We start from the raw sequence: 13,841 nt of genomic DNA, 5'->3' as shown, positions 1-13,841 counted from the left end.
AAATGAATGCAATGGCTTATCAATTTAGAAATGGTTTGTTTTGAAATAGCCTTCCCCTCTGTCCCAGTAGCAAATGCTATTAGCAATTGTTCAGATTTCCTTCGAAATTTAGTTCTGTCCAAGTAGAATCTAAGCTGTCTGTGCACATCCAAGGAATGCAGAATCCATTCCCCTTTGTTCTGTGGATTGGGATAGAAGGTTGGCAAATTAATGGACTGATTTAAGAGCCACACTGGAAACCACCTTGGGCATGAAGGATGGATTGGTCCTCAAAGATACCCTGTCCGCATGAAAGATGATGAAAGGCTCCACTGCCATAAAGGGCCTGTAATTCAGATATCCTTCTAGCTGAAGTGATTGCTAAAAGGAAGGCTGTTTTCCAAGAAAGGAATTTTAAGTCTGCAGTAGCAGCTGGCTCGAAAGGAGGTAGAGTGAGCTTCTCCAAAACAAAGTTAAGAAGCTCTCCTGGGTGGTCTCAAGTTATTTGCCCCTCTGAGATACTGCTTGAGCAGGGGATGAGAAAAGAGGGGTGGTTTTGTGTTGTAGTGAGCTGAAATAGCTGAACCATGGATTTTAATAGAGGAAAATGGCAGGCCCTTGTGAAGCATCTCAGTTAAGTATTGCAAAATATGAGGTAAATTGGGTGCTGCTGTGCTCATCCCTAAAGATTGGTTCCAGGCACAGAATCTTTTCCATTTGTCAGCATAAGATTTTCTAGTACTAGGTCTTCTGGCCTCCAAGATGACATCCATCACAGGTTTGCTGAGGGATGCTAAGGGTGAATTTAAGCAATTAGCCAAGCTGCAAGTTTCAATGTTGGGAGCTGAGGGTGCAGAATTTGGTTCTCCTGCTGAGACAGCAAGGAAAGTGTCTGAGGCAGGTGCCATGGAGATATTTGTGACACACTGCACAGGAGTGGGTATCAGTGTTGGCGTGGCCAGTCTGGAGCAATTGACATAATTCTTGGTTTGTCCTGTTTGACTTTTAGCAGAACTTTGGAGAGCAAAGGCAGAGGGGGAAAGGCATAGACTGATAGGTTTTTCCAGCTGAAGGACACAGCATCCAATTTCCAGGCATTTTTGTGGGGAGTCCTTTTGCAAAATTTGTCCAACTGGTAGTTCTGGAGGGAGGCAAATAGATCTATGTCTGGGCTCCCCCATCTGCTTGTCAACATGTCGAAAATCCATGGTTCCAGTTTCCACTCATGTGGGTCCATGAGATTTCTGCTTAGTCCGTCTGCCAGTGTATTCAATTTTCCTGGCAGGAATTGAGCTTGTAGGTGCACTTGGTAGCGCAAGGGCATGTTCCATAATGCCATGGCTACTCTGCAGAGGGGGTAGGAATGTGCACCCCCTTGCTTGTTTATGTACCACTTAACTGTAGTATTGTCCGTCTTTACCATTAGTTGTCCTGGAAGAATGTAGTCCTTGAAAGCTGTCAGAGCATTCTGTACAGCTAACATTTCTTTTTGATTGATATGTAGGTGCATTTGATTTGGGTTCCATTTGCCCTGAATGCACTTCCCTGCCAGATGAGCCCCCCCCATGCACAGTCTGATGCATCTGTAGTTAGGGTTTGGGTGGCAGGGGGTAGTGTGACTGATAGTCCCTTGTTTTGGTGGCAGGCCTCTGCCCACCATAGGAACTCCATGCGTAGGCAAGGTATGATTGGAATCATTGTTTCCAGGCTCTGACAATGTTGACTCCATAGACTTTTTAAGTACCACTGAAGTTTCGTCATATGCAGTCTTGCATATGGAATTAGAAGAATGCAGGAGGCCATGAACCCCAAGGCTTGCAGTATTTGTCTTGCGGATAGCAGGGTTTTTGTGGCCAATTGTTTGAAGTAAGTTATCAAATGAATTTGCTTTTCTGGCGTGAGGAAAGCCATCTGGGCAGTTGTATTCAAGCTTGCACCCAGGAATGTAATCTGTTGAGAGGGTACCAGTTGTGATTTATTTTCGTTGATGGTGTACCCTAGACAAGTTAGAACCCTTTTTACAAATGCCAGATGATTTAGAAGTGTGGCCTGGTTTTCTGCCTGAATTAGACAATCGTCCAGGTATGGATATATTTGAATATTTGTTTGCTTGCAAAATGCAGTTACTGGAGCCAGGCACTTTGTGATTACCCTGGGTGCAGTAGACAAGCCAAAGGGCAGTGCAGAGAACTGATAATGTCAGTAGCCTGCTTTGAAGCATAGGTATCTTCTGCAAGATTCCCTAATTGGGACATGCAAGTAAGCTTCTTTTAAATCTAGAGTTGCCAACCAGGCATCTTTGCCTAGCATAGGAAGTAACTGGTGAAGAGTCAGCATCTTGAATTTTGGAATGTCCAAAAAGGTGTTTAGAGGAGACAGGTCCAGAATTGGACACAATGATTTGTCTTTTCTGTGTACCAGGAAAAGCCTGGAATAGAAACCTTGTCCCTTTTCCTCTTCTGGTAATGGCTGAATAGCCCCCATGCTTAAGAGGGAAACTACTTGTTTTTGAGCCTCTGCCCACTGATTTGGGGGCAGGTCTGGCCACCTGTTTGGTGTTGGCAACGTGTGGAAATGAAATCTGTATCCCTGGGGGACTGTATTTAAAACCCATCTGTCCTGGGTTATGAGTTTCCAGTTTTTTGCATGAAGAGCAATCTTTCCCCCCAAAGGGGCGGCTAAAAGGTAAGTGCTTGGTAATTTTAAAGGAAAGTCATTGAGACTGTTTACCATAGGGGGGGTGCCTTGTTATTTCCAGATTTGGAAGTGGAGGTCTCCCATTGCTTAGTTCTGAAAGTCCCCTGGGACTGAAACCTGGTGCTTTTGGTGTGTCTGGGTTTGGCTTGAGGGGATCTGGAAGGAGCTGGAAAGGACCAATTTTTAGTAGGCCAGTGCCTACTAAATCTTGGAGGTTGCACTTTTAAGAAATCTTTTATAGTTTGCATAGATTTAGCTTTATCTTCCATCTTTTTTAGAACTTCTTCAGCCTTAGTGCCAAACAGGCGGTCCTGATTTAAGGGAGCATCCAACAATTTTGCTTTAACATGATCAGGCAGAGATTGCTCCTTAAGCCAAGCATGCCTTCTAAGGACAGACCCAGTAACAGCAGCCCTGCAAGAGGCCTCTAAAGAATCAAAACCACATTGCAAAGTATGTTTTCCAACTTGTTCAGCAGAATGCAATAAATCCTGTAAATCTTTATTTTCCACACAGTCAGAAATCAACATAATTTTCTGTTTAAGCAGTCCAATAATATGCTGTTGATATTTTAACATATGAAACTGGCAGTTTAAAGCCCTGATTGCCAAGGTTGCAAAAGTATAAACCTTATTTCCCCATCTATCCATTGCCCTGGAGTCTCTATCAGAAGGGGTAGGATTTTTAGCAGTAGAAGCCTTAATTCCCTTGGGCCCCCTGAGAAATGGTTTCTGGATCCACAACAGGATTTTTGAAAAGGAACTTGTGAGACACAGGAACCCTGTAGTATCTGTCAGGTTTACTAGGAGCTGGAGGCAGGGAATCAGGAGCCATACTGGATTCCAAAAACACATCATCAACAATGTTTAGTACAGGAGGTATAGCCAAAGGCCTATGCTGAGGTAGTAGAAAGAAATTCCTAAACCTCTTTTTTGATTCAGAAAATTCCTGACTTTTCCAGTGGGAATGCTCCCTTAAGGTATGTAAAGTTTCCCCAAAAGAAATATCCTCAGGGGGGAAGCAGAGGGAATGGAATCCTCTGCATCAGAATCCTCATAAGTAGGCATGGACAAATCCAGGTCATTAGAAGAATCAGAAGAAACAGAGTCCTGACCAGAAGATTCATAGTCAAGCTCCGCCCTAGGCCTCTTAGAAGGGGGGGGGGGGGGTTGACTACCCCTGATTAGAGTAATAAGAGCTTCAGCCATTTTGATCATTTGTTTTTTAGGCATAGGAGCCTGAACATGTGGCCTGGGCGTCGTCTTTTTTAGACATAGATCGAGATTTAGGCCTTAGTATAGAAGGTGGAGTCAGTTTAATATGCATGTCTGTAGGCCTGAATACACCCTCAGAAGCCAGTGCCTGCACAGTGGCTCTGGAACATCCAAGGTAGAGACATCCGCGGGTTCCATAGATGAAGTATCTCACGGCATACCAGACTCTGAATGGGTCTCAGTAGTGGCCTGTGAGTCAGAAGTAGCGGGTATCGGGGGCTGCAAAAGCGCCTCACTGAGTACAGGCGAACTGGCGACTGGCTTAGGAGAAGCGTCATTAGCAGTTTTGGACCTCGATGCCTGTCTCTGTCTTTATCTTTGCGTTTTTTCGTAATTCCAGTAGACGGATGACTAACCAACATTATTTCTGGATAATTAAACCAAGAGCCAAAATATTTAGAGGCAAAAATGTACCAACAACAGATAGTGCACTGATTAAATAAAGCACAAAACCGACAGCAAGGTACGTCGTGGTCAGGGCCTAGGCAAGGAACACAGTACAAATGAAAATCTTTATGAGGTATTTGTTTTCCACAAGTAATGCAATTATTAACTTTTACTGACATCGGTAAGGAGCAAGAATAATTTTCCCCAATGGTATACTTGGCTTTAAGTTGAAGACTTCGGTTCTGAAACTCAAAAATGAAAATTTCAGGAGTCGGCCGACCGGCACTTGCAAACTGCTTCTGCACCGCATGGCAGGAAAGACTGATGTAATGGCGTTGGCTGCATGTTTTATACCCCTGACATCATGGAAGAATGGACAGCAACCGACGCAGGACCCAAGACTTTGTTAATCAGGCTGACTGAGAGCAACCTGCCAGCAGATTACTCAAATGTAATTACTGCGACAGTGAAACACAAAGAACATCTAGCTTAGCTGGCAGGTGAAATGTATCAGAATCAGACAATTACACAGGCAGCAGACCAGCCCAGCCCAGAATACTACTATAAACTATGCAAACATCTTCCCCTCTGATTTTTCCCACACTCTACACCACCGGTGTAAACAAGCAGGGAACTTTTAACACTCACAACAGCAAAATGATAGGGGCTGCAATACCTATCATACAACTTGTAGAAGAGGCTGAGGGTGGTGAGGATGTGAATGCTGTCCACCAACTCACAGTGAGGAGATGGAGAAGAGTGTACAGACCCAGGGTAACCTACCAGGGGCTACAAGAGCTGGAGATAGTGGACCGCTATAGGGTGGACAGGGACCTCCTACAGCAAATTGTTGAGCTGTGCCAGCCATGCCTGATACACAGAACTAACAGAGGGGAACCCATCCCAGTGGATACCAAGGTATGTGTAGGCCTAAGAATACTAGTTACAGGTACCTTCTAAAGGCCAACTGGGGATATGATGGGGATTCCACAGGCATCAACATCCAAGGTACTCCACCAGTTCCTGGATGCCATGTCAGCACATGTCGGTGAGCACATATATTTCCCCAACACCCGTGAGGTGTTGGCCAGCAATATGCAACTGTTCCACCAAATAGCAGAATACCCTGAGGTAGTGGGTGCTATACACTGCATGCACATATGCATCAAAGCACCACCCGGTGAACAGGGTAGGGTCTACATCAACCGCAAGGGCTTTCCCTCCATCAAATGCCAGGTTGTGTGTGATGCCCAGGGCATAATAATGAATGTGTGTGCTGGCTGCCCTGGAAGCTATCACGATTCCCACATCTGGCATCTGACGCAGCTGTACCAGAGATTTGCTAATGGGGACATCCCTGATGGTCACCTAGTGGGGGATGCTGGATATACACTGGAGCCGTGGCTGATAACACTCATCAGAAATGCACACACACCCAAACAAGAACTCCATAATGAGGCACACGCACAGACCAGAATTATAGTAGAGCATGTGGTCGGGATGCTCAAGTCACTGTTCCGGTGCCTGGACACATTCGGTGGAGCTTTGCAGTACTCAGCAGCTACATGTACCCAAATTGGCCTTGTTTGTGCCATGCTGCACAATATGATCCTGCGGGAACAGTTGCAGCAGAAACAGCATGGGGCAGGGCCACACAGCCCCCCACCATTGCCATGGCCTGCACAGAGTGACTTGGAGGAGGAACAACCTGAGCCTGCCCCAGTAGACAGAAGGAGGCGTGCCCAGTATGCCCTGGTCTTGGCGAAGAGGCAATGCATAGCACATACACTGACACAGGAGTGACCCAGGGAATAACACCTCTCTCTGACTCCTCACATACAGTAAAAGGGATGCCAAACATTACAATACCTTTGCTTAATCATGTGTAGGAAGTGTACTATGTGCATCCGACATAGGCAGCCCTGCAGCACCAACCTCAATACTAGGACACCCACAAGGTAAGTGACTCACATATGCCAGTCAGGGGGGGTCACATACCCAACAACAATCACAGCCAGCAGGACAAGTGTAGACAAACACAAATAAAGGCTGTGCTATGGCCTCTGAATGAGGCCTATGGGTAACCTTCCCCCCCAGGCCTACACAGACTACAGCAGGTCAGGCAGTGGGATGTCATTTCCGATGGGTAGGAAGTCAGAAACTAATATGTAGGTAATTAAAAGCTAAGATCTGTAGTACACTGGTATGCCTCTAGTCAGTACAATAGGTAAGACTACAGACTGAAATGGAATACCCGACATACCAGTACAGTCCTAGCAAATGTGTACAAGTGTCAGGTGTGCCCCCCATCCAATGTAGAAATGTAGTCACAGTCAGGTGTGCCCCCAATCCTGTGTAGAATCATAGAAATAGGTGTGACCCGCCATCCTACGTATAAATGTAGTAACAGTCAGGTGTGCCCCCCCAATCCTGTGTAGAAATGTAGAAATAGGTGTGCCCCCAATCCTATGTAGAAATATAGTAACAGTCAGGTGTGCCCCCCAATCCTGTGTAGAAATGTAGAAATAGGTGTGCCCCCATCCTACGTAGAAGTATAGTAACAGTCAGGTGTGCCCCCCCACAATCCTGTGTAGAAATAGGTGTGCCCCCCCATCCTATGCAGAAATGTAGTAACAGTCCATGCCAAATGATCGACGGATATCCTGCAGAGACAGCATGCTACCTGTAGGTGTACAACACAAAGGTCAGCACTGCAGTACAAACTACCTGGACTCAATCCACACATTCAATACAGACGACCATATTGGGCATGCCCACACACAGAGAAATGAAGGAAATGTCAGTCAACAGCATACTGAAAGGTCGTACTGGGCATGCTCACACACACACACGAAGGCCATGTCTGCAAACACCAGTGGACCAGACATATCTTGTAGCCACAGATGTTAGTGCAGACACTCCTCAGTATGCACCACTCATGCTTTGCACACACAGTGGATAGGAATACAGGCATATATGTAAGGACATCACACTTTAATAAGCCAAAGGTAGACATACATAGATGTGTGGAAGAGGGTGACTGTGACAAGGAGCCATCCAGGCTTGTCCCACCCAGCGCGCAGCCAAAGGGCCACAACCACACGGGGGTCAGATGTCACTCACTGCAGATACTAGCCACAGGTATCTGTCAGCATTACAGAGTATGTGGCTCACATGCCAGCTGTGCAACACGACTGTTCGAGGAAGTAGTCATCTAACAGCTGCATACATGTACCTTTGAAATATGACCCAGGTTGTGCCCGCATGTAGCGTGTCAACCCCTAGATGAATGGGTTATGGCCCATGCACACACACTGCCCTCCCCATAGCCCCACTATGACAAGCCTGCTGAGGTCATCCACTGTAAAATGCACCTTTGGGAGAGTTGTATCCCAGTAATCTCCGTGGCGTGTCCCATAACTGCGTATTGCTGTAGTGTGATAAACTAGTTAAGTAGGAGTTCTAACCCCAGCCTTGGCAACTGTGTGTGTCAGTCTGTCCCTGTTCCTGTCTGTGTATGAAGCAATGCATTCTAGGGTAGTCACACCCCCTACAATTTAAATGCACTACTTTGGTAAACCTGCTGATGTCATTCACCTAGAAATACATCTCTGGGGAGGTTTTAGTCCAGTAATCTCTGTAACACGTCCTATAACTGTGTACTATGATAAATTAGTTAGGTAGGTGTTCTAATCCCAGACTTGGCAAGTGTGTATGTCTGTCTGACCCTGTCTGTGTAGAGAGCAATGTTTTTTTGGGTAGTCACACTCCTTACTATTGAAATGCTCTACTTTGGTAAGGCTGCTGATATCATCCACCTAGAAATACATCCCTGGGAAGGTTGTATCCTAGTAATCTCTGTGGCATGTCCCATCTGTAGTGTGATAAACTAGTCAGGTAGGAGTTCTAACCCCAGCCTTGGTAACTGTGTGTGTCAGTCTGTCCCTGTCTGTATATAAAGCAATGCATTTTAGGGTAGTCACACACCCTACAATTTAAATGCACTACTTTGGTAAGGCTGCTGATGTCATCCACCTAGAAATACACCTTTGGGGAGGTTTTAGTCCAGTAATCTCCATAGCGCATCCTATAACTGTGTACTGCTGTAGTATGATAAATTAGGTAGGTGTTCTAATCCCAGACTTGGCAAGTGTGTATGTGTGTGTCTGACTCTGTATAGAGAGCAATGTTTTTTAGGGTAGTTATACTCCCTACAATTGAAATGCTCTACTTTGGTAAGGCTGCTGATGTCATCCACCTAGAAATACATCCCTGTGAAATTTGTATCCCAGTAATCTCTGTGGTGCGTCCCATAAATGCGTACTGTTGTAGTGTGATAAACTAGTTAGGTAGGAGTTCTAACCCCAGCTTTGGCAACTGTGTGCCAGTCTGTCCCTGTCTGTGTATAAAGCAATGCATTTTAGGGTAGCCACACCTCCTATAATTTAAATGCACTACTTTGGTAAGGCTTCTGATGTCATCCACCTAGAAATACACCTCTGTAAGGATGTAACCCAGTAATCTCCATAGAGCGTGCCATACCCTGCGTACTGCTGTAGTGTGATATAGACCTCTGTTAGGGGTTCTATACCCACACATGTCGGTTGTGGATGTTTTGTGTGCATTTCAATGTCTGTGTAGGGAGCAATGCATTTTAGGTTAGTCACATTCAGTACATGTCAAATGCCCTACTTTGGCAATCCTGCTGATGTCATTCATTGTGAAATACACCTTTGGGGAAGGAGTTCTCCAGTAATCCCCGTAGTGTGTCCTATAACAGCGCCATGCTGTAGTGTGATATAGACCTCTGTTAGGGGTTCTATACCCACATATGTCAGTTGTGGATGTTTTGTGTGTGTAGGGAGCAATGCATTTTAGGCTAGTCACACTCAGTACATTTCAAATGGCCTACTTTGGCAATCCCACTGATGTCATCCAATGTGTGATATACACCTTTAGGGAAGGGGTCCTCCATCAATCTCCGTGGTGTATACTATAACTGTGTAGGGCTGTAGTGTAGTAAACTAGTTAGGTAGGGGTTCTACTCCTAGACATGGCAAGTGTGTGTGTGTGTGTGTGTGTGTGTAACTCAGATCCTGTGTGGAGATGGGTGTGAGTGTGTGACACCTGGGCCCAATGTGGAGCGGGTTTTGCAAATTTCTATATGGTGGCCCTAGTATATATCACAATGCCCACCATACAGGGATAACAGATGTGAAGTAGCCGAGAGGCTGGGGTGCAAATCCATACCCATAAGTGACATAAAGGCCAGGCAATCACAGTTAGCAACCCCAGTATTACCCAGAGCACACTCTCAACCCATGTCTCATACATGCACACATGCCTAGACAACAGACAATATGTGGGTAGTACACTGCATATTGGCCACTGATAGTAACTATGGAGTGATTCCAGTGGGCTACAGAGGGCATGGCACCCTGTTCATCTGTCCAATAGGCACATACATGCAGACAGTGCACCTTCCCCTTGTTCCCCACTGGACATCTGCAACACCTGTGGTGCCATCACATTTGACCCACAAAGGACATACCATGCCTGAAAACATGCCCTGTATGGACAGATGCCACTGACACCAGGGAATGCCATTAGCATGCTACCAATGTAGGTGCAGGTTAAACCTGCTGTCCATTACCAGTTCTCACCACAAGTGGTCAAGACTGGCACATCTGATGATAATCTGTGTACACAACATGGGCCAGACACCCCAGGTACAGTTCCACATGTCACTGTACACGCATGTGGGAGGTGTGCATATCCCAGACACCTTCCATGCCATGGACTAAGGAACACATACATGGCAAGCGATGCACAGCATTGGCCACACAAAGTAGTCACCCAGGTGACTGGATGGGAGATACAATACCCACCTGTGTGGGAAAATGTAGAAACTACAGCCCTGAGCCACAATGCTGACCATTGTCATGTGGCCTGATGCCAAGGTATACACATCACCTAGCCTTGTATAGCCATCTGGCACAGTTTTAGGGTAGTTATACTCCCTACAATTGAAATGCTCTACTTTGGTAAGGCTGCTGATGTCATCCACCTAGAAATACATCCCTGTGAAATTTGTATCCCAGTAATCTCTGTGGTGCGTCCCATAAATGCGTACTGTTGTAGTGTGATAAACTAGTTAGGTAGGAGTTCTAACCCCAGCTTTGGCAACTGTGTGCCAGTCTGTCCCTGTCTGTGTATAAAGCAATGCATTTTAGGGTAGCCACACCTCCTATAATTTAAATGCACTACTTTGGTAAGGCTTCTGATGTCATCCACCTAGAAATACACCTCTGTAAGGATGTAACCCAGTAATCTCCATAGAGCGTGCCATACCCTGCGTACTGCTGTAGTGTGATATAGACCTCTGTTAGGGGTTCTATACCCACACATGTCGGTTGTGGATGTTTTGTGTGCATTTCAATGTCTGTGTAGGGAGCAATGCATTTTAGGTTAGTCACATTCAGTACATGTCAAATGCCCTACTTTGGCAATCCTGCTGATGTCATTCATTGTGAAATACACCTTTGGGGAAGGAGTTCTCCAGTAATCCCCGTAGTGTGTCCTATAACAGCCATGCTGTAGTGTGATATAGACCTCTGTTAGGGGTTCTATACCCACATATGTCAGTTGTGGATGTTTTGTGTGTGTAGGGAGCAATGCATTTTAGGCTAGTCACACTCAGTACATTTCAAATGGCCTACTTTGGCAATCCCACTGATGTCATCCAATGTGTGATATACACCTTTAGGGAAGGGGTCCTCCATCAATCTCCGTGGTGTATACTATAACTGTGTAGGGCTGTAGTGTAGTAAACTAGTTAGGTAGGGGTTCTACTCCTAGACATGGCAAGTGTGTGTGTGTGTGTGTGTGTGTGTGTAACTCGTATCCTGTGTGGAGATGGGTGTGAGTGTGTGACACCTGGGCCCAATGTGGAGCGGGTTTTGCAAATTTCTATATGGTGGCCCTAGTATATATCACAATGCCCACCATACAGGGATAACAGATGTGAAGTAGCCGAGAGGCTGGGGTGCAAATCCATACCCATAAGTGACATAAAGGCCAGGCAATCACAGTTAGCAACCCCAGTATTACCCAGAGCACACTCTCAACCCATGTCTCATACATGCACACATGCCTAGACAACAGACAATATGTGGGTAGTACACTGCATATTGGCCACTGATAGTAACTATGGAGTGATTCCAGTGGGCTACAGAGGGCATGGCACCCTGTTCATCTGTCCAATAGGCACATACATGCAGACAGTGCACCTTCCCCTTGTTCCCCACTGGACATCTGCAACACCTGTGGTGCCATCACATTTGACCCACAAAGGACATACCATGCCTGAAAACATGCCCTGTATGGACAGATGCCACTGACACCAGGGAATGCCATTAGCATGCTACCAATGTAGGTGCAGGTTAAACCTGCTGTCCATTACCAGTTCTCACCACAAGTGGTCAAGACTGGCACATCTGATGATAATCTGTGTACACAACATGGGCCAGACACCCCAGGTACAGTTCCACATGTCACTGTACACGCATGTGGGAGGTGTGCATATCCCAGACACCTTCCATGCCATGGACTAAGGAACACATACATGGCAAGCGATGCACAGCATTGGCCACACAAAGTAGTCACCCAGGTGACTGGATGGGAGATACAATACCCACCTGTGTGGGAAAATGTAGAAACTACAGCCCTGAGCCACAATGCTGACCATTGTCATGTGGCCTGATGCCAAGGTATACACATCACCTAGCCTTGTATAGCCATCTGGCACAGTTGACCACCACACACCCATGCAGAAATGCATCCATGCATGTCAGTACTGGCACCGTGTGTTTGTGTGTGTTGTATGATACGTATGATCACATCCACACTCACTACAACCCCCATTGGCATACTGAAGCATGCTGTCTGATGTCAGACACCTCCCCATACCCTTTGCCCATATCACCTCTGTATGACCCCTGTGGTGCATGTGATACCTGCACAGTAATGTATTGTGGCAATCTCACTAGTGATGGGTTGTATTCCTGGCCCTGCCAACTGTGTCAATGTGTGTGCATTCCTGTGAGAATGTAGCTGTGTTGATGCTGGCACCTGTTCATGCGGACAGGCATGTGTACTACACCTACCGTATAGCTTCCATATCCCTGCTGCATGATGTCACTCATCATCACATATACGTTTTGAGGGCTACACAACATGTAACCTATGTGGTGCATCCAATAACTGCATAGAAATGTGATAGCACTACATAGTCATCAGGGGTTTGATACCCTGTGCTGGTAAGTGTGTGACACAAACATGCTTAAGTTTTACTCTCCCACCCCTCCCTGACTTGTCTTTGCCTCTGTCTGCCTCTCTCACTCCTCTGGTGGATGTGGAGACCTACACCTGCTTTGCTTAGGCAGCAGCATGTGTATTTTAATTGATGCTCATGATCAGCTGATAGCCTCTGCATGAATTGCAGCCCTCTCCTAGCTGATTGCATGTGAAACAGCTGTGGTAACATTCCCATAGCCATTTGCATGGAAACACACTCCAATATCTAGGAACATCATGTTGATGTTGGCCCTTTTCATTCACTGTGAGCAGGAACTAGATCTGTTGTTTGGCAAACAGCATCTCAGATGGATTGGGGATTTGCCTCTAACAACATACACTGTGGAAACAGGGCAACACACAGGAGGGGGATGTGCCTGACCTGACTACAGACTGTAAGTGCTGCTATACTGCATTTGGAGTATTGTTGGTTTAACAGTGTGTGCGTGGATATGGCTGTCCTACATGTTTTAATACCAGCCATGTCAGTTCTATGTTTATGAGGGATCCCCATCTGTAGGGTCATCTGCAGACTGGGCGGTGTGTTGTGCCTTTGGTTTCATGTGTTACCCACAGAGCATATATCTGTGAACTGCAGAAGGTAGTGTGAGGATTGCAGTCTGTAGATGGTGAAAGCCGTGACAGTTACTGACCTCATATCCCTCATAGGACATATGTTGCAACAAACCCTGTTACAACAGTAAATGTATGAGGTTATGTCACAGCAACATGTCAATATTGGTCCTGTGTATGTGCTTCCAGCCACAACTCTGTCAACCTTTGTACATATGTTGTGCATTAAGAGGTGCGTATGTGCTGTACACCATCATTAGTGTCATCATATCTGATAACAAGCCAGTGAGATATCAGACTGCTACACATGTTATGTATAGGGGTTATATTTGATAACATACCCTGAACATTCTGTGGTTGTTTGTACAGTACTGAGGTCTGTGTAGTTATGGTGAATGCTGACAGTGTGTGTATTGTTAATTTGTACCTTGGCCTGTGTACAGACTGTGTTAGATGTCATTTTCCTAGGTCCCATCCTATCTGATGTTACGTACTGTTCCACTGTATGCTACCATATTGGCTTACATGTTTGTAGGGCCATAAACACACATGTCCCATACCACAGATGGGCATCAA

The sequence above is a fragment of the Protopterus annectens genome, chromosome 13.part0 (genome assembly GCF_019279795.1).
Source record: "Protopterus annectens isolate FY-2018-M chromosome 13.part0, PAN1.0, whole genome shotgun sequence".
Classification (NCBI taxonomy): Eukaryota; Metazoa; Chordata; order Ceratodontiformes; family Protopteridae; genus Protopterus; species Protopterus annectens.
This window is presented reverse-complemented; position numbering follows the sequence as displayed.